Source organism: Phodopus roborovskii, unplaced genomic scaffold (genome assembly GCF_943737965.1).
Source record: "Phodopus roborovskii unplaced genomic scaffold, PHOROB, whole genome shotgun sequence".
NCBI lineage: Eukaryota > Metazoa > Chordata > Mammalia > Rodentia > Cricetidae > Phodopus > Phodopus roborovskii.
The window spans coordinates 18,426,671-18,447,706 of record NW_026126540.1 but is presented as its reverse complement, the minus strand read 5'-3'; the positions used below and the strand labels follow the sequence as shown (position 1 = coordinate 18,447,706).

The following is a 21,036-nucleotide window of genomic DNA, read 5'->3' as shown; positions in this document are numbered from 1 at the left end:
AAAAAACGACCAAGAAGCGTTCTGGGAGAATGGACAGTTGAGCGGTTTCTGTGGACAGGAGGAAGACGATGTACTTAAGAGGTGATGAGGATAAGCAGAAAAGAAGAACGAACACGGATGCTCGTAAGAGGACGAGCAAAGAAAAGTCAAAGGACGAGCAGGGCGGGAAAGCACAGAAACAAAGCTATCACCGCATGCTCATGGATGCGGAGGTCGCGGGGGAAAGGCGAGACACCGGGGAAATCGAGGGTCAAGCTCCCGTGCTGTCCTGGGCTTGCTGCTGATCTCTCCGCTCCATCCCTTCCGCGTCCAGCCCGTGCGGCTGGAATAAACTTCTCCATTCTCTCCGGTGGCTGACAAAGCTTCGACTCCTCGGTAGTAGTTCGGTGGTGAGATACGACCACCTCCACCCTCCGGGCACCGGGTGTCAGTGTGGGAAAAGGATAGGAGACACCTAGCCGAAGGGTTGCACCCCACCAACCAGAGCTAAGCGCTCTACTCCACGCCGCGGTCCGGTTACCCAGGCAACGGCCCGTGCGGATTCCCGGATGTAGTCGCCCGGGCTGCAGCCCGGGGCGGAGCCGGGACGACCCAGCCCCTTGAGAGACGCGCGCGCACCATAGAGACGTGGCGGCGCCCCGCTCGGCTTCTGGGGAGAGAGAGAGGCTGCCCAGGGCTCAAGACCCCGCACTTCCGGTCTTCTCACTTCCGGCTCCGAGGCTGTGCTGCAGGCGCCGGAGGAAGGGTTGATAGGTCGCGGATGCAAGTATCCTCGGCGGTTGGTCGCCCTGAGTCTGTGACAGCTGCAGCTGTTCCTCGCCCCGGAGCAGCCGAAGTGCGTGGAGGAGGGGACGAAGGAAAAGCTCCGGGTGGTGCTTCCGCTCACTTCTGCCCTGGGTTGACGCGGTTCCCGAGTGCTGCGACCGGGAGTGCCCGCGACCGAGCGCTGCCGGCTCCCCTGCTGATAGACAGGTGAGGGCGGAGCCGCGGCGAGAAGGATGGGGTTGGAGTGGCACGCTCGACGGCGGACGCGTCGCCTCCGGCTTCTCGCTGCAAACTTGCTCCCGAGCACTTCCACCCCCGGGATCAGCCAAGTCCGCGCCTTGGTCCCTCCTGTCCTGGAGTGAAGGGGGCAGCACCGGCCCTTGGGGCGGGGCTGCACGCGCTCGGTTCTGCAGGCTGTGGGTGGGAAGAGGTGGCAGCGTACGCGCCCTTCTGGACTCTGTCCCAGTGGGCCGCCTTCCTCTTCACTTTTTCGTGCATCCCCCCCGCCCTTTCCTCTCTCCCGCTGCGAGAGGAAGGGAGGTAGCGACAGTCCCACGAGAAGTAGCCTGTCACTGGTGCTGGGAGGCGCACTGCCTGAAACGTCCCAAGCATGAGTGCTGGTGAGGGCGTCTAAGAAGTGCTGGAGTTTGGAGGAGGAAATTGTGGCCCTGGCTTCTGGTGCGTTCTTCATTGCCAAGTTACTACTCTTTACGTGTCTAGGAAAGGAAATTTAAGTGTTTAGATTCTAGACTTTCTGCCCTCTTATTGCTTCCTTGGCTTTGTTCTTATCTTCCTCTTGAGCCCTCTGATCGCAAAAAAAAAAAAAAAAAAAAAAAAGTTTGTACTTCCTGCAGATTCTTTAAGCCACCCTTTCAGGATTTTGTTCCTCCCTCCTTTATTTTTTCCTGAACTATACTTACTTGGTTCTTATCTGAGCAGAAAAAAAAAAAAAAAAAAAAAAAAAAAGAAAAGAAAGAAAGAAAGAATTGCCGGGCTTTTCCTCAACGTGTTGCTTTCATAACTGCGAGGGTGTGTTCACATTTGCCATTTAATTAACTTTGTTGGCAAAGAAAGGTGCACCAGATTGATGACGTTGGTCGGTTCTCTGGAGGCTGCAGGAATTGGCCATTTCATTGCTGCTGGTTCAGAGCAGCTACTGTGATTATTACACTTTTCTTATGGTTCTGTTTTCATTTGCTTTTAGTTTTTTTTTTTTTCTTGTTCAACATGATCAACGCTGTCTCCTAACTACAAAGTCTAACACTTAGTATATAGGAAAAGAGCGTATTTCCATTGGTATTTTCTGAGCTATTTTGTTTACTTTTTGATTAAGATGTTACTTTCTTTTGGATTATCCTTGACTTATTGCTGGGTTAGGGCCTCAGCCCAGGTATCAGTGATTTTTCAGGTTTTTTTTTTTTTTTTCCTATGACCACATGTACAAAATTTGTATGCATGTGTTCTGGGCAAATGCATTATTTTATCAGATTCTTAAAAGACATGTATAATATCCAAGATTAAAAAGCACTGATTTAGTGTCTTGTTGAAGCAAATGAAAATGGTTTACTCATGGAGCTGTTGTTTTTCCCAAACTGCAAATGGCTTTGGGGGGGGGTTAAGCAGAGTAGAGTGCAGGGATTACAGCCTGGTACTGAAATCTCACTACTTCAAAACTACAGTGTTTCTAAATTTCTCCCTGGACCTATAGAAGGAACCACATTGGTTCCTGATTTGGGGTTTTGAGGTTTCTTTTTAGGGATAGCTGGCTATGCCCATTGCTTCTCTAAAACAGATGTGTTTATCACCAGCCCACTGGGTGCAGCTCAGGACAAAGCATTAAAATGGTAGCTGCTCTTTACTTCCACTGTCTTATTTAACTGGAGATGTCTGCCTTGGGCTTGGGCTTCCCTAAGGAAGGACAAATAAGATGTTTTATGTAGACCATTTGGCTGTGGCAATTTTCCACATCCCTTTTTCTTCATCCTCTGCCGTGTGTGTTAATTATTTCTTGTGAATTTAAGTGCTAGAGTGTGTATTTACTTACTGATTTGACTTGAAGTGTTTGGAAGTTGAAGTTGTGAAGTTTTGAAGTTCACTTCACACAATGTTACCTGCACAGCTCATCTTAATTTGTCTAAAGCAACCAGTTCTCCTCTTTAAACAGTAACATGATTTTCCCTCAGTGTAGTGTCCTCACTTGGTGGAGCGGTCAGTGTTAAGCTAGTTACGTGCAGGATAAGGGCAAATTCAGAAGACAAAACTCTGCCTAGCACCGCAGGGAAAGGCACATTTATTTGCTTAGTATGTCTATGATGCCCGGTGCTTTTCATGGTTACCTCTTCCTTCTAGCAACTTGATAAGGTTGTTCCCCCTGCCCCATTTATGGATCAGCAGTTCTCAACCTGTGGGTCATGACCTATTTATGACCCTTTCAGAGGAGTCACCTAAGGCCATTGGAAAATACAGATTTTTACATTATGATTCGAAACAGCAAACTTACAGTTATGAAGCAGCAACAAAAATAATTTTGTGATTGGGGGTCACCACACCTTGAGGAACTGTTAAAGTGTTGCAATATTATGAAAGTTGAGAACCACTGTTCTAGATGAAGAGAATGAAACTAAATGACCAGCAGAGCTAAGATAATTTGCTTAGAATAATTCTGATGGAGCCAGGATTTGTTCTTAGATGCTTAACTGTAGACAGCTTCTAGGATACTTCCATTATATAATTTTTGGAATGAGTTGGAGATACCTTATTTGATTACATATTAGAAATCAAAACAAAGATGGTTTCTTCTCTTTCTCTTTAGTGGATGAACACCTTGTTGAATTAAAAAGAGAAAGAGAGAGAGAGAGAGAGAGAGAGAGAGAGAGAGAGAGAATTGGAAAAGGTATAGATTGGTAGTTGTTAGGGCTATTTTGTGGAGTTGGATTCAAGTTTGCTGGATTGTATTTATTATGACCTGTAAGAATGGAAACTAACCTTGGCATAATAAGTTTGGAACCATAAATTTCAGAATGATCATTTGGGATAGAGGAAGGGATAAATTCAGCAAAGCACTTAAATTCATAGAGCCTTGGGTGGAAACTAATGCTATTGGTAGACACTGAACACCGAGTTACTCCAGGGGACATGGAGCGTGATGAGGTTGGGTGAATGGTGACTAACTGGCAGTCAGTCTGTAGCGCTGCTACTTTTGGGGTAGATAACAAAGGCTGTAAAACAGAGGTCTACCTAAGCCGTCATCTCTCCAGCCTTATACTATATAATCTTGAAATGAAATTAACAGTTATATAATAAGCAGATAGAATGAAAATTTCTTCTACCCCCAGTATTCCATCCAGGTCACAGGTCCCCTCTTCTCAGTTAATTCAAAATGTAGTTGAGGATCGCAAGGAATCTCAACCCTCTTCGTTCTAACACCATGGCCTCTAACCTTGTGGCTGTTTAGGTTATGAAATGAGATAAAATTCACTCAGTTGCACCAGCCACATGTCAGTGCCCAGTGGTCTCTTATGTCTGTGCCTGCCTTTTAGGACAGTGCGGATTTAGAACATTTCTAACAGTATTTTCCAGCCTGGCTAAAACTTTGAAATGCTGTAATTTGTTACATAATTAGTATATTACTGAACCAAGATAGGAAAACTTTCCCTGTGGTACTTAGCAGTTTTTGTTTTAGCTGACAAAACATAGCTGTGTTCTGTCTTGGCTTTTTAACTAAATCCAGATGGTCAGAGTCTAAGTCTAATGATCTTCTTGCATATTGGGATTACTGTGCTGTTAGCTCCTTTTCTAGGACAACACTGTCAGCTTTCCTAAGGGCACGCACAGTTTCTGTCTTCCGTGAGCTGTAGATCTGTACATCTTGCTATCTGCTTGATGCCCTTCCTGGAACTTAAAGATGTCTCAACTCAGTTATATCCAAAGTAGACACATTTCTTTTCTTCTCTTACCCACAAAGCATTGCCTCTCTTTTCTTTGTTTCTGTTTTCCCTGAGTGATGACATTGTCTGTACATGTAAAATCTTGAAAATGTGAAACAGTCCTTACATCTTCTCCTTGATGATGTCAAATGTGTCAACAGGTACTAATTTTTCTTATAATGGTTTTCCCTACTTCCATGCACTGCTTTAGTTTCCATACTGTCACTTTGCCTGAAACTTGTATATAGCCTTCATTTTTGTCTGCTTTTGTCTTATTTTCAGTCCTTTATCCATCCTGAGGGCATTGATTTATTATGAACACACTGATTGTCACTCAACTTTACCTAGCTCTTTTGTGACTTGCATTGCATTTAGAGTAAAAGAATTTCTTAACAATGATAATTCTTCAGCTATATCTGAATCATGGTCTGAGAAATTCTGCTGTACCAAGCTGGACTCCTTTGTTCCTCGAAAAAAAAATTAGGTCACTTTATTTGTGTGTGTGTGTGTGTGTGTGTGTGTGTGTGTGTGTGTGTGTGTATACCTGTTTGTATGTGTGACACAGCTGGGTCTCCTGCAATAGCAGCAAGTGCTTGAAACTAGAAAGCCACCTTTTTAGCTCCTGATTTATTAGTAATTCATATATTTATTGTGTTTTTGTGTGTGTATGCCATGACTCTGGACCCAGCACATGAAATTACTAAAGTTGGTGGCATTAAAGATTTCAGCTCATAGGTTTTGTTTGTTGTTCGTTTTTTTTTAAAGATTTTGAATTTGAATTGTTATATATATATAGTAGTTAAAAGGAAACATTTAAATTGTAAACTAAATTTTTGGTTTCTCATATATACCTATATAAAATACTAGTAGTTTAAAAATAGTGTAATATTTTTATATTATTTATAATGAAATCTTGGATAGCCTTACAGAATTACTCAAAAAATAGTGTAGAAGTACCTGAATATTCCATACCCAGCTTTTCCTATTAACATATTTCATTAGTGTGACACATTTATTTACATTGTGTCAGCTTTCTTCTGTGTCCCTTTTCTGTTCCAGGGTCCCATCCAACCATCAGGTATTCTTGGCATAGACAGTTTCTCAGATTTCCTTGCTTCTGATGAGTTGATAGTTTTGCAGTCTACTATCTAAAGGTCTCCTGTACATCCATCTGTGGGGATTTGTCTGGTGTTTTTCTCATGATTAGCATGAGACCCGCAGAGTGACGGTGCTAGCCCTGATGGTCACTCTAACTGCACTGTTGGTGCTAACCTTCATGACAGTCTTGATTTGTCAGATTTGTCCACTGTGGAATTACTCTTTCTAAGCCCTTCCCTTTGAATACTGCCTTTACAGCAGACTAGCTTTCTGTGTGCCGCAAAGATAGTTGAGAATTCCGCTTTACTTCCTAAAAAGTGGGGGAGGTCTTCATAAAATTTTTTTTGGGAAGTAATCTGTAAAGGGGGTATTTCTCTTCTATTTACTGATTCACTCAGTCATTTATATCAAATTTGTATTATTATTTTAAAGTGTGTGTGTCTGTGTCTGTGTGTGTGTCTGTGTATGGGTATGCGCACATGAGTGCAGCACTAGTGTCCATGGACTTCAGTTACCCTAGAGTTAGAGTTACAGGAGGCTGTAAGCTACCTGACATAGCTGTTGAGGGCATTCTCCAGTCCTGGGTGAGAGCAGTACACACTCTCTTCACAGCTGAACGGTCTCTCCAGACTCTATGTCTGTTCTGACAAATGAGTACACGTTTTGCACTTTTGGTTATAATTCAGCAGTTCAACTGTGTTTTTTTCTTTTTTCCTTTTCTTGGTTTTTGGAAACAGGGTTTCTCTGTGTAGCCCTGGCTGTCCTGGAACTTACTCTGTAGACCAGGCTGCCCCCGAATGTCCACCTGCCTTTGCCTCTTAAGAGCAGGGATGAAAGGCATGTAAGCAGTATTGCTGCCCAGTAAGTAGCAACAGTGCTTTTTATTGCTGTAGTTATTCCAGCCTTTTTAATTGATCTCTTGAAATACCTTCATCATTATGAAAAAAAATTTTTTTTCTTTACCCCAGCATTTTTTTTTGTGTGTGTTTTTTCATTAGGTTTTAATTTTTGTTCTGCAAGATTTTTCTGGTTCATTTAGCATATTACCTTTTCTGGTTCTAGAACAATCCATTTTCCCAGGAGCCTCCGTTCTTTTTATTAGAAAATGCTATTAGAAACCAGTAACTGGGCTGTGTGTGTTCTCATTGCTGAGAACATTGACTGTCATTGCTTCTAGGGACTCTCAGGAGATAGAGCAAGGAAATATATATGTGTGCGCTACCTTAAATATGCACAAGAATGTATGTAAACATTTTATATGTGATGATCTGTATCTGTCTGTATTAAGCTGTGTTTATCTACTGAAAAAAAGTTTACCTATGAATTTTGAGGTGAGTTATTTGATAGGGTTTTAGGGGAGCTTAGTAACTTTCCATTTATCAATTACTAAGGGAGAAAAGCAGTTCATATTATAATACCATGTAACAAGTAAGTTGTTGGATCTTTTAATGAAATGAACTACAGCAAGTAGCAAACACTGTAGTATCGTTGGTTTTTGGTTGGCTTCTCTGCTAATGTGCTGGAACCCAGCTAGCCTGTCTGTGAAGAAAGAGACAACACTAAACTGAATAATGGAGCATTTATTTACTGCTACTTTCCTTTTCAGAGAGTAATGGAGCTTTGAGAACCCTGCCACTTTATATTGGATTAGTTTCTTTGTAACACAATGGGAAAAAGACAAAGGCTTTTCCAAATAGTTGATTTTTATTACCTGTTTTTAAAGATTGTTATGGTGACAGGAACGGCTATTGTTGACTATCTGTTAGGTTAACTTATTAGTTGTTTCTCTTTATTACATATAATTTCTCTTTATTACATATAATTAAGCGTTAACTGTACTTGGTTAAAGCTTTCTACTTCTGAAGTACTAGACTGATGCTTTTGTCTTAATAAGCCACCTGAATTCAATTTATTAGTATCTGAAAAGAATGCTAGGTGGCTGTCAAGATAAACAGCTATCAAAAGTTACCAGATAGTTGTTGATATAAAAACAGAAATACTATTTTTATTTTGTTATTCAGTTTATGAAAAGGTATATAATATACTTTGAACATGTTATATGGAAAATCATTTTTAAGTCGATATACTTTTCATTGGGCTATAAGGAAAGGATTTTTGCTTTGTTTTAGGAATACTGTCATAGAAGACAATTATTTTAAATTGTTTTGACAGGGACTCTTCTATGTTTGGGGTATTATTTTCATCTCTAAACAACTCTAAATATAAAGGGTTAATTAATAGAGCTGGTCCATTTCTTAAATTGTAAATTAACCAGTTCCTCATGAAGATTAACACTGAATTGTGACATCAAAACAAGCCTTATTGGTCTCTTCACACTTAATCTGAATGAGAAAAAAATTCTTAGAAATAGAACTACTTATCATTATCACCAGCTTCTGGAATGGCAAACATAAAACACTGCAAAGAAGTCAAGCCAAGTTAGATCAAAGCAAGCCCCAGTCCTGTGCTTTCTACATTAGTGTTCTGAGTTATCCCCACCTCCTCCACCCCATTTGTAGTGCTCTTCAGACTGATTTTAGTAAAGTATTCCTACAAAGAAAACTTTAAATGTTTCTTTAAAGACTTGCATTTTTAATAAAAAAAAATTGTTGTGTGTGTCTGTGTTAAGATCTCATATAGCCCAGACTGGACTTGAACTCATTGTGTGGCTGAAGATGACTTTGAACTCCTGATCCTCTTGCCTCCAACTCTCAAGTCTGAGATAAGAGTGTGACCCACCATGCCTGGCTTGAAGTATCATTTTATTTTAAAAATCTGTACGTTTAAAGAGTTGTGTGTATTATTCAAGTGGATTTTGCTTTAGATTCCGTAATATACTTATTTTGCTAAAAGAAGAACCTAAATTCACATTCAGTATGATATATCATGTATGTGCTATTTATATCTACCTTACTATATATGTCTGCCTTCAGCTTGGGCATACTGTTTCAGAGCTCCTATGGAATATGGCATGCTAGTTTGAAAACAGCATCTGTTTTATCTGTTCATTTTAATTTAAATAAAAATTAATTTAAAAAAATCTGTTCAACAGCGATGGCCTCACAGATCATTAATATTAAACTCTGGTGTCTTTAGACTCAGAGGCATCATAGAGACTGACTACTGGGTTTTACTTTTTCCATTGTTTCTTATTTGTGAGAAATCTGGCAGATCTAGAATCTGTTGCTCTATTTTCCTTGGGTTCTAAGGAGGCTACGATTGTGTTTAAGGTTGTAGGTCACAGAATTCCCCTCATTAAATTCCTCCCATATTAAATTTTTTATATGGCTTCCTTTTGAATAAGTTATTTTTCTTCATTTTATAGAAATAATCAAGTGATTTTTTTACAGTAAAAGCTAAACAATCTCAAATAGCTTTAATTGTCTTATAAACTTCAATCAATACTATATGTATGCATTTTCATAAATGCTACTTAGTAATTTACTTTGTAGGGTCTTGTCCATTAAACTTAGTAGTTAATGAATACCTCTGGCTGGTTATGGAGAATGAGTCTGAGAAGTAACAAGGCATTTTGACCTACAGCATAACTGGCCCATGAGGGCATAGCCATTAATGGTAATTTTGTAGTAGTAATTTATCGTTCTGTTTTAAAGACAATGTTAACAATAGCTGAATTTGTATAAAGGTTGAAAAAGGTGTATCATTTTTGGGAGAGTAGGTAGCATTTACTCCATCACCTTTTGAGTTCAAAGTACAGATTCCACCACTTGAGCTATGCTGATATGCTGATAGCAGAAAATGTATAGTCTTACTTTGTGGTGTGTGTGTGTGCGCGTGCGTGTGTGCGTGCGTGCGTGCGTGCGTGTGTGTGTGTGTGTGTGTGTGTGTGTGTGTGTTTTGAGATAGGGTCTCATTACCCTAGGCTGGTGAGGCTTGAATTGATTATCCTGCATGCTTACATTACAACACACACACACACACACACACACACACACACACACACACACACACACGAGTTAACTTTTTGTTTTCCAAGATAAGGTTTCCCTGTGTAGCCCTGACTGTCTTGGAATTCCCTCTGTAGACCAGGCTATCCTCAAACTCACAGAGGATCCCCCTGCCTCTGCCTCCCAAGTGCTGGGTTTAAAGGCGTGTGCCACCATACCAAACTCTCTTTCCTTTTATTTTTAAAGAAGACATTTTCATATAGCCCTCCTGCCTGCCTCTCCTACATTCGGGGTTACAGATAATTTGCTAAGTGCCCATCTGTATTCGATTTGGTTTCCTTTTCCTCCCTGCTTTCTTAGTTCCCTGTTTACAACACATTGGTTTGTTAGAATTTCAGTTCCCACCCCACCCTAGTTAGTGACAGCTTTCATTAAAATTATTTTTCAAGAATATGTAAGCATCATTATGATGTGACTTCTTAACGAGTCAGAGTTATTTTTAAAAACTGTAACTAAAGAAGTCTCAGTGCTTCTTCATCCTGCTAGCTCCCACTTCCCATTCTTTCCCCTTTCTACTCCACCATTTTCTCAGCTGTCCCTGGGGATGATCTGTCTCCTTTGTTTTAGAGTTCTGTTTCTCTGTTCTTGTATTCCCCTTCATTCTTAGATTAAAGGTAGCTAAATGTAGCTTGTCAGACTGGTTTTTTTCCAATGAGCAGTTAGTTACATAGTTTCAGACATGCCTAACCTATGGTTTGTGGGCTAGATGCTGCCAAGGATAGCCATCAATGTGGCCAACACAAGACTGTAAACTTAGAACGTCATGGGTTTTTCCTTTTTAAACTCAGCTACAGGGTTCTTGAGTATTACCCATGTAAACAGTAACATCACAGTGTCAAAGGCTGAACTTCCCTGGTTTAGATGTAATGTAGTTTAATCACTTTTGTATATATAGACTTAAGCGGTTTCCAGTATTTTATGGTTGCAAAGATTGCTGCAGTGTGTGTATTTTTCTACCAGTGGTTGTCATTCTGTCCAAGAAGAGGTGATATCTGCCTTTGTCCAGTTGGTCTTTCATCTTTTTCTCATATAGGTTTTACACTTTATTTATTTACTTATTCATTAGTTTATGCTATTTAGTCTTCTTGTTATTACAAATGGGATTTTCCTCCCCCTGCCATTTGGTCCACTGATTATTGTTGTATATGCAGACTTTGACTTTTGAATATTTTTCTTTTTGAATTCTTTTCTTTTTGAATTAGTTGTTGATTCTTTGTTGTCTCCCCTCCAGGCATGTACTGTCCTGTTTGCAAGTAAAGTTCTTTATTATTACTCTGATTTCTCATAACTGGTTGGATTGGCCAATACTTCTAGTACAATGTTGAATAATAATGGAGATGGTAGAAATTTCTGCCTTATTCCCAATCTTAGTGCAAATGCCTGCTTTTTTTCTTTATTAAATAAAGTACAGAATACACACATCTTATGCTGAGAGACAGTCAGTTATATTTCTATTTTAGTACTTAATTTTGAATGGGTGTTTCAGTTTGTCAGCTATACTCCATCTCAGTGTATATGGAAAAAACTATATGTTTACCCTGTTAAATTTATGAGAACATTATATATTAATAGATTTTTCTGATTGAATCAACCCTGTATTCTTGGGCTAAATCTTACCCAGTCGTTTTGTATTATTTTCTGAATGAGCTATTAGATTCTGTTTGTGAACAATAAAAATGTTCTTTACAGTGTATTTTGAGACTAGAAACTCATTTCTTGCACTGTAGTGATAGCATGGTATCTTGCAGTTCTCTGTTTCCCTGATTAAGTTGAGAGTACTTTTGGAATCTTTTCTTTATGCTTAACTGAGCTCTTTTATGTACTGACATTCTCCATGTATTGCTGCATAAATTAGAAGCAGGAATAGCTTCTATTTTAAGCTTTTATCAGATGAAATCTGAGAATTGTGTCTCAGACAGTGAGCAGTCACCTCAGTTACCAGGATTAAAGGTTACTTCTCCAATATCTGGGCAAGAGGTCTGAGTTCTGGTTCGTAGCTTTGCTTTGAGAGATCACAAATCACTAACATGTTGGCTTTAGACATCTTTGATCAGTTTTTATCAGTCAGATCAAGTTAACAGTCTTTTAAATTGTTGTATGAAATTGTTTCCTTCTTTCTACATAAATGACTTCGGATTTTTTTTAGAAGCATTTATCTGTTTAATAAATTATCTATTTATTTTACCCATATAACTGCAGATAGTTTTATCAAAATGGCTCATGTTTTGCATGACTTACTCCCTTGAGTGCTCTCTCACTGAGTGGGCATCTGAATCCAGGAAGAGAGTGCTTTTCAACTACTGAGCTCCAAACTTGAGACTCAGTGAACCTGCAGTGATAGATACTGGGTCTTATTCATGGTTTTTGGGTTTTGAAGGTTCTACAATTGATTCTGATAAAACACCTTAAGATCCACTATTGAAGCTCAATACTAGAGAGATTAATGAGGAAGAAAAGAAAGGATTCATTAAATGGGTTAATTTATGTAGCTCATTAAATGGGAGAGAAAGACTAAACAGGTTTGTTTTTGTTTTGTTTTTGAGTTCAAGTCATAAAACTAAGCACAAGCAGTGCTTACTGTTTTCCCCACATACATCTTTAGAATAATTCAGCTCCATAAGTAAAGCAGTTGCTATTTTTCCTATTGTTGAAGTTGAATAAACTTAAACTTTCAGGTGGATGAAAGACAGATGACTGACTTACAGGATTTGGAAAGACAAGAATACAACGTGGGGCCCATCGACCCCAAATTCTATGTTCCTGTACCAGTCTGCCACTTGTAAAGACCCATTATTTCTTCAGTTAAGCCTGATGTCCATCTTCTTTTTTTCAGTTGTGAGGATTACATCCAGGGCCTAATGCATGCTAGGCAACTGCTGTACTGTGCCACTCAACTGTGTTCCCAGAATATTGGGTAACATAGAATTCTGACTTTTCGTTTGTTTGGTTTTATTTTGTTTTGTTTTTCAAGACAGGGTTTTTCTGTCTTGGAACTCCCTCTGTAGACCAGCCTGGACTTGAACTCAAGAGATTCATCTGCTTCTGCCTCCTGAGTTCTAGGATTAAAGGTGTGCCTTACCACCCCTTGGGCAATAATTGACTCTTAATCTAAGCATTGACGGTTATCAGTTCGATTTGGGGAATATGTATAAAATTTATGAAATTCCTTCCTCTCACCCTCCCTTCCTCCTCCTCCTCTGTCCTCATTTGTCTTTCGATGGGTTTTGCCGTGTAGTCCAGTCTGTCTGCCCTTGAGCTTGGTATCACCCTGCCTCCTGATTTGCCGACATTATAGGTGTGTAGCATCAAGTCTGATTTCATGAAGGTTCTGTATAGTTTAAGATAACTTGGCTATTTAACATCTGACAAAACAGGTTATAGTTGTATGTGTCCTGAGTAAAGAATTATTGTACTGTGTTATATTTATACTATGTATATATTATATACAATATACTATATTATGTACTATAATATGTATATACTATATCATGTCTATGGTTTAATTTTTCTACGATCATATTTCTGAATTTATATCATTGAGAGATGATCAGGTGAGGTCAGGTGTATGTATGCTAAAGGGAAGGTGGCAGCCCAGCCAGTGATGGGTTCTTAACAGTACATGAAAGCATTACTCTGTTTGCTGCTTGCCACTGTGAGTTTCTTGTACGTGGATGGTGCTTTCAGAGGGGGTGAAGTAGAAATTCCCTGCTCAGTAGACAATAAAGTTTGGATGATAGTGATCTGAAGGAAACCACTGTCAAGCAATGGTTTGTTCAAAGTAAATTAACATTAACTGCTTATTAAGTATTCTTTGTGTGTGTTAGTGCTAAGTCATACCCAAAAAGGCAGCGTCCAGAGAGAAGGCAATAATAATAATAATTTTGAAAAGTCTTAACTGTGTAAATAGAAGCTGAATTGACACCCTGGCTTAAAAGCATTCTAGGAGTTTAAGTTAGAGTATGATTTAGAACTCTTTTGTAGCTTTGAAGTTGGTCATTTAGAATGAAATTCTGTTTTTTCTCCCCCCACCCCAGTGGTGTGGCTAGAATTAGACTCTTTATGCTTTGTGGCATGACAGTGGTACAGTTGTACCATCCTCTGAAATACTCTGAGATTCTAGGCATTGTACCAGGTTTATGTATATAATCTCCTTAGGTTTTCCTCCCAAATTTACACACTAAGACTTTGCATCTTGGAAAGGTTAACAGAGTTATTAAGAACCATCACTATGGTTCGAACTCAAATGAAATTGAAAAAGATGAGTAAATTTAAGAAACTAAACAGGAAAAAAAAAAAGGCTAGAAACTAGGAAAACAAACATGGAATAATTTTTAAATAATAGCAAAGGAAACAAATAAGTTATGTTTTCTTGTTCTAGAATTATAGTCTGAGTTCTTTTCTGCCTTCCTCTTAATTTAGCAACTCTACATAACAACTTCTGACACACAAGAAAATGTACAAATTCTTCTTTTGTGTAATTCTGAGGTCTAAAAAGTAAATTGAGTGTAGACCTTTTATTCATGGTGTATGGTGATTAATCAATGAAATTTAGAAAGAAATTGCAAGATAATAGTGCCTATAGAGTGATAAAGGTTGTGGCAGTTTAGATGAATATTAGTGGCAATGTTACTACACTCTTAGGATGTGCATAGAGTTGAGCACGTGAGTGGTGTCCTTTCTAAAGACAAGGAGAGGAAATTGGGAAATATGTATGTAGAGAGTGAATTTGATTTAACGAATCTAAAGCATATAGTGGAAAGAAAATAATTGGAAGGATTTTGAGTGTCAAGTTGGAGTTGGCTTTTATTTTATAGGTATTCGCAAGAGATATGTTGACTATGTTTATTATTATGTAATATTTGTTATCTGCCATGAAGCATGATAGAAGGCTAAAAAGTGACAGTGTGCTCATTTACAAAAGTTGGTCAAAGATAGTTATCTGAGGAGAAGCTTGAAAGAGATATGAGAGTCATGCAAAAATCTTAGTGTAATAATCTTCCAGGCAGGGGAAACAGCAAAAGCAAAAAGTAAGATTGGTGTGTTTGAGGAACAGGGTAGAGGTTCTGGGGCTGTTAATAGGTGGGAAAAGAATGGAACAAATATGTTTCAAGAGGGAGCAAGCAGCTAAGACTGGTACAGAGTGGACATGACAATGACAGAGGATTTAAAATAGTGTTGGGGTAGTGGGTAGTTGAACATACATGATGCTCAGGGTTGGTAGCAATGGGTTCAAACACTGACTTGTAACAAATGCAAAAAAATTGACAAAGTCATAAATGAGGTTCCATATACTTATTCAGATTCAGTAATTGCCTGGATTTAACACTTCTGTTTTCTTCATTTATAATAATAGGATGGAGAGTCCTCTGTCTATTGAAGCCATGGAATTATCAAAATGACTTAATGGCAAGGAGGAAATAAACTACACACATTATATATATATATCTGTAATTTAACTGTCTTGATTATGGTCTGTTGTAGAAAAGTATAGAACCCCCCTGGTGACAGTGATGAATTTTCTGTGGTAAAGTCAGGTCAAATAACTCTTATATGAACTGTTTGGGAATTGTTTTGGGTTTATGTTTTTGAGGATCAGACATGTTACAGGACTTCAGTTTCACTTTTTTGGGTATATTTATAGATATGTAATGATCTATCTGAGGGGTTGATCCCACATTTAATCAAAGCGTTCACTTGTGCTACACATAAACTTTGTACAGGTGGTCTGTTTTTTACTAGAATCTGTTGCATGAAGTCATTGTGAAGCATCATGTTGACCCTCAGAGGTTTTTCAGTTTTTGGAAACACTAGTGTTGATAGAACTGTTCCACTATTTGTATGTTGACGTTGAGCTGAGGGTGATTGTAGTGTCTTAATGTGGTGTTCATGGTATATAGTATCTATTATTCGGTTCTCTATCACTGTTATCTGTTTCCTTGTGTTATGAGGCTGGGGATTGAACCCAGGGCCTTGTGCATGCAAGGCAAATGTTCTACCACTGAGTTACATCCCCAGGCTTAAAACTTGATTTACCCTATATGAAATGTTGGGATGTTTAACAATCCCATTTTATTACATTTTCGTTTATTTTGTGTGTGTGCATGTATACACATGCCACAGCACATGTGTCAAGTCAGAGGACAACTATTGGGAGTTGGTTCTCTCTTTCTACCATGTGGGTCCCAAAGGTCAAACTCAGGCTTGGTGGCAAGTTCCTTTATCTGTTGAGCCATCTCACCAGCTCTAGCAATCTCCCTATAATGAGGGAAGTGAAGTCACAGGAATCAAGTGACATCTGTGAAGTATGGAAAGGGGCAGAGCTGGACTTGAGGTTGGTATCCTTAGTATTTGAGCAGGTCTTCCTTCAGTTTCATTTAGCATGTTGATTTGCCTAAGCCACGCTGAATTGATGCAAGCGATACTTATATTCATCATTTTAATAAGCTGTATTTGTACTAATAGTGGAGGAAATTTCAGAAAGTATTTAGATTATGAGATAATAATAAGAATTGCCTTGTCTTTGTATGGGCAAACAAAAATCTGAGTAATTTCATTTGACACAAAAGGCATTTGTACTTTTGATATTGGAACAAAATATGGTCTGTCTTGAGATGTATAATTAGCTCACTCAGCACTGCGACCCTCCTATCTGAAGCCAGAACTAGAACAATTGGGCTGGAATATTTGCACTTTCTGTCTTTGCTCTCTGCCTATCTTATTCACGTCTTCTTTTTTTTAATCTAAAATTGACTGAAATTAAGAATTTAATCCTTCAAAACTGGTTGAAAATGTAACTACTGGAAAGCAGAAAAAATACATACTTAATATGAGCAGTGACCAAAACATTGAAGTATTTTTGGGGTACTTTTTATTGCATTTTCAGAGACCATCATATCATAAAAATATGGTAGATTTAAGAAACATCTGGGGGAAACTTAAAACTTTATATATATATATATATATATATATATATATATATATATAATACCTTTAATTTTGCTTGCTCAGTGGTAAACTGGGTTGAAATTAAACTGTTAAATTGTTAAATAAATGAAACTACTGTTAATGATAAATGCCCTATATAATTGATAAGACTGTAGATCTTTTCTATAAAAATTCTAGGGTTTTTTTTTTTCCTAAGCATTTTCTAGAAATTATTTTCTGTGCATAAACTTGTTTCTAATATGTGTTTCTTTTGGCCTTTGGATAAACTTTGTTAATGACAATCTACCCATAAGTGATCCATTGTCGGAAACCCTTTTGTTACATCAAGGTTCATTTTCAGGATTTGGAAGATATAAATAAGCCAGAAAAAATATGGCATGGGCATTTTAACCCTTGGTCTTGGCAGCTATCAAGGGTATAGACTAAACATTAAGTTGATAATGAGAGTTACTGTGCTCCTAGGGTGAAGATGTTAGTTGACATTTGGTTGCCAAGTTAACTAGTGTGAAGAGAGTTCTGGGAGATTGTGGCCTGAGAGGCAGTTGGAGATGGGAGCAGGGGACTAGCTAAGTTGTTTTCTGGAGCCATGGTATTTTTGCTGGAGACCTGCTTGGTTCATGCCTCTCTTTAAGGCAGCTACAATGGGCTGCCTTTATAAGAAAGCATCAGTAGATAGATGCTAACAGGCCTGCTAATCTGAAGACTTCACAAACCAGGCTGTCAACCTTGGCATTGTTGATATGTTTGATTAGGTAATTTTAATTCACCATTTAATTTCAGTCATCCTCGAAGTAGTATGTTGTGAGGTTAAAGTTTCAAATTAGAATGCCAGATTTGAATCCCAGTTCATCAGTTTCTAGCTGACATCAGCAGATTTCCTAAAAGCAGGAATAATGGTACTGAGGCCAGAGGATAGCTGCAAGGTTATATACATTGATACATATGAAACAAAGAATTCAGCCATTTATTGTATGATTGGCACATAAAATGGCATCTGACATACGGTCAGTACTCATTGTTAGTTCTTCTCTTACAGGGTTTCATTTGCAAGAGGACGTGAATTGTTCAGTTTAATTCCTTAACCTTTGTAGGTCTTAATATCCTCATCTGTGAAGTTAGAATATTGTGTTTATCTTATAGGCGGTTGTGAGTATTAAGAGAAATAATTCATGCAATACTCTTAGTTCAATGCTGGCCTTTAGTAAAGACCCAGTGAAGGTTGCTTTAACAGTGACTGCTGTTGGTATTAGAATAAGGAACCGTTAAGCTAGGAAACTGGCTTCATAGAATTCTGACATCTGGAGAGTTGGTAAACGGTTTCACACTTACCAGAGAACATTCATAAAACTACTGGAGGACCTTCTTCTGCTGTTGAGTCAAGAACAGCTCCAGCTCAATAACTCAGAGAAATGCTTCCTTTCCCTGAAGGCTTAAAATATAGAGCTTTCCTAACACTGAGAGGGAACTGCAGCTGGGCAGCCTCACAAAGAAATTAACAAATAAGAAACCCATAACCTTGGCTGACATCTGACTTGGCAAACCAGTTAAGCCTCTGTTCTGTTTCAAAGATCTAAGATGAGTAGTCAGGAATTCCTCCTCTGTGATTGGAGGCATTCACTGTAATTTAGATATTTGCATGTTTGGATGCTCACTTGGAGGTATTACTTGGGATTCTCAGATCTGGATGAAATGGTATATTTGTAAATGGTATTTAGGCTGCTGTAGCCTTTTTTTTTTTTTTAATAGGGGGAGAAGATTATTGTTATTTTCTTTTTGTTTGTGAAATATTTTGCAATATGACAAACTTATTTTGCTGCTGGTTGTTGAGCTGCAAGTCAGTCCCTTATAAATGGGCACAGTGATACCACATACCCTGCCAGATTGTTGCTGTGGGTAGATTTTGGACTAAGAAAAATAATTCCTTTACCATTAAACAATTCCTTTACTATTAAAAAATGGTGAAATAGAAGCCAGGTGGTCCATATCTTTAATCTCAGCTCTTGAGAGGCAGAGGCAGGTGGGCCAGACTGGTATATAGAGCAAATTACAGGACAGCCAAGACTACAAAGAGAAACCTTGTCTCAAAAAGGAAAAATCAAAGAGATGGTGAAATAGAAATTAAAGAGGCGGCCGGTCCTATGTGCTGTGTGCAGGTGCTCTCAAACACTCTCTTGGGCCATGGAAGCTCTCACTACAACATCATGGCAAGTCCTGTGCCTATGTGTGCAAGGCTTTCTCATCTTGCTCAACTGCTGGAAATCAGGCTGAAGCAACTGAGTCTGCAATGAAGAAAACTTTAAAAATGGTTCCTTTGGAGAAGAAACAGAAAAGGAACCATTCTGGAAACTCTTCAGAGAAGAACATTTAAGAAACTGCTAGAAGCATTGGGGAGAGTTCACAGACTGGTTATGAGGCATCCTACAAGCAAAGGATAAGATGATTTGCTCTTGTAACTTTCTCAGGTTGATGCTGCCTTGACTGCAAAGCCTCATTTAATAGCCGGGAGAGTAGTTGAGTCAAACATTTCATATCAAGAGAAGAGTCTGGAAAACCTAGACTTCTTGTGACTGTGAAGTAGCTGTTTGATGGCAGGATTAAAAAAATCCTGAGGAACACCACCTTAGAAATTACTTGAAGAATATGGAAAAATTGATACTGTTGAAATAATTACTGATAGGCAGTCTGGAAGGAAGTGAGGCCTTGGCTTTGTTACATTTTATGATCATGATCCTGTGGATAAAATTGTATTGCAAAAAAATCAAACCATCAGTGGTTGAAACACAGAAGTAAGAAACGCATTGTCTAGACAAGAAATGCAGAACGTCTCAAGTTCTAGGAGTGCAAGTGGAGGTTTGGGGAGTCTTGTGGCGGCTGTCTGGAAATTTAGGACCAAGACCAGGAGGCAATTTGTGTGTGTTTGTGGTGCAGAATGTGGTGGATATAAAAGTTGGATGTAAATTTTGGGTTGGCTACCACGGGTATACCTGAAGGTACAAGTTTTGGAGGTAGCCCTGATTATGGAGGAGGGAGAGGAGGATATATTGGTGGAGGATCAGATATGGGAACCAGGTTTAGAGGCCATGGAGGTGGTTATGACAGCTATAGAGGAAGAAATTACAGAAGTAGAAATTACAGTGATTTTTGGAAATTATAACCTGCAACCTTCTAACTATGGTCCTGTGAGGAGTGGGAACCTTGGTACTATTGGGAACATGAAGTGAGTGCCTGGTGGAGGAAACTGTGGCCCTGGAGGGGGTGGAGGAGTGAGGAGGTGTGGTGGGAGGGGACAGTGTAGAGCTTCTTCCTATTTGCTGTGATCTTCACTGTCTACATTGGAGAGGATGAGAGCCCAGGGGACAGACGGCTTTAGGCTACTGAAATAACAGTGCTTGCTGGGCAATGGTAGTGGAGTGCACATTTAATCCCAGCACTTGCGAGGCAGAGGCAGGCAAATCTCTGAATTTCAGGCCAATTCTTTGATCTTGAGTGAGTTTCAGAACAGCCTGGGCTACACAGAGAAACCCTGTCTGGAAAACAAAACAAAACAAAATAACAAACAAAACCCCAAAACAAAAACTAGTGCTAAGGAAACCCTTCTCTCATTCATACCTTATAAAATAGAAAGCGAGGCGAGTGGCCAGCTTTCTCTTTGTCTCCAAACACGTTTACTGGCTTTTACAGGGTTGTCCCTGAGCTCCAGCTGGACGAAGTGTGGGCTTTATACTCACTTCCTCGCCTGGAATTATTTCAGTGGTGGCAGAGGCTGGACGGCACTGACCTGCAGATTTGATTATCAGTTTTTAAAGAATTATTTAAAAAAATTTAACTGTATGAATTTAAGATTAGAGTCTGGAAAGATGTCTTAGTGATTAACATTTGCTGTTCTTCCAGAGAAACCAAGTCTAGTTCTCAGCGCCCACATTAGATGACCCCAAACTACCTGTCATTCTAGAGCCTCAGTCCTCCATGGGCACTCACATGTGTGTGTCAAAATGCACACAGAACTACACATAAGTCAAAAAATAGAAAATAGTTCTTTAAACTTATGACTAAATAAAGTTTTAAAGCGCAGGTAATAAAAAACTTACTAGTTCCTAAATATTTTCTTTTTATATATGCTGAGTTGTTTGTGTTGTGACATTTCAGTAGTATGCTAATGTTATAGTATTGTACAGAATGTCTCTTCTTCCTCTGAATTCAGTGTGATCACATCAGAAGTTGAGAAACTGGCTAAGTATGGACACCACAAAAATAAACAGTAACAATCCAGTAAGATTGGGCTTATCTCAGTTTACCTTTCAGGGAGATGTGGTAGGAGCAACAGGCACTGGGCA

General features: G+C 39.0%; 1 protein-coding gene across 3 annotated transcripts in view; it reads left to right on the top strand.

The window, feature by feature from the left end:
• The first annotated feature begins 916 nt into the window (after positions 1–916).
• Positions 917–21,036, top strand: part of Arfip1 (ADP ribosylation factor interacting protein 1) — a 77,195-nt gene continuing 57,075 nt past the window's right edge. For 2 of the 3 annotated variants that reach the window (XM_051198748.1, XM_051198746.1), the window contains exon 1: positions 1,329–1,443. The gene's annotated coding sequence lies outside the window, so the exon portion shown is untranslated. Of the gene's footprint in view, positions 973–1,328; positions 1,444–21,036 lie in introns of those variants that run through there. The other variant, XM_051198747.1, reaches the window with a different exon arrangement.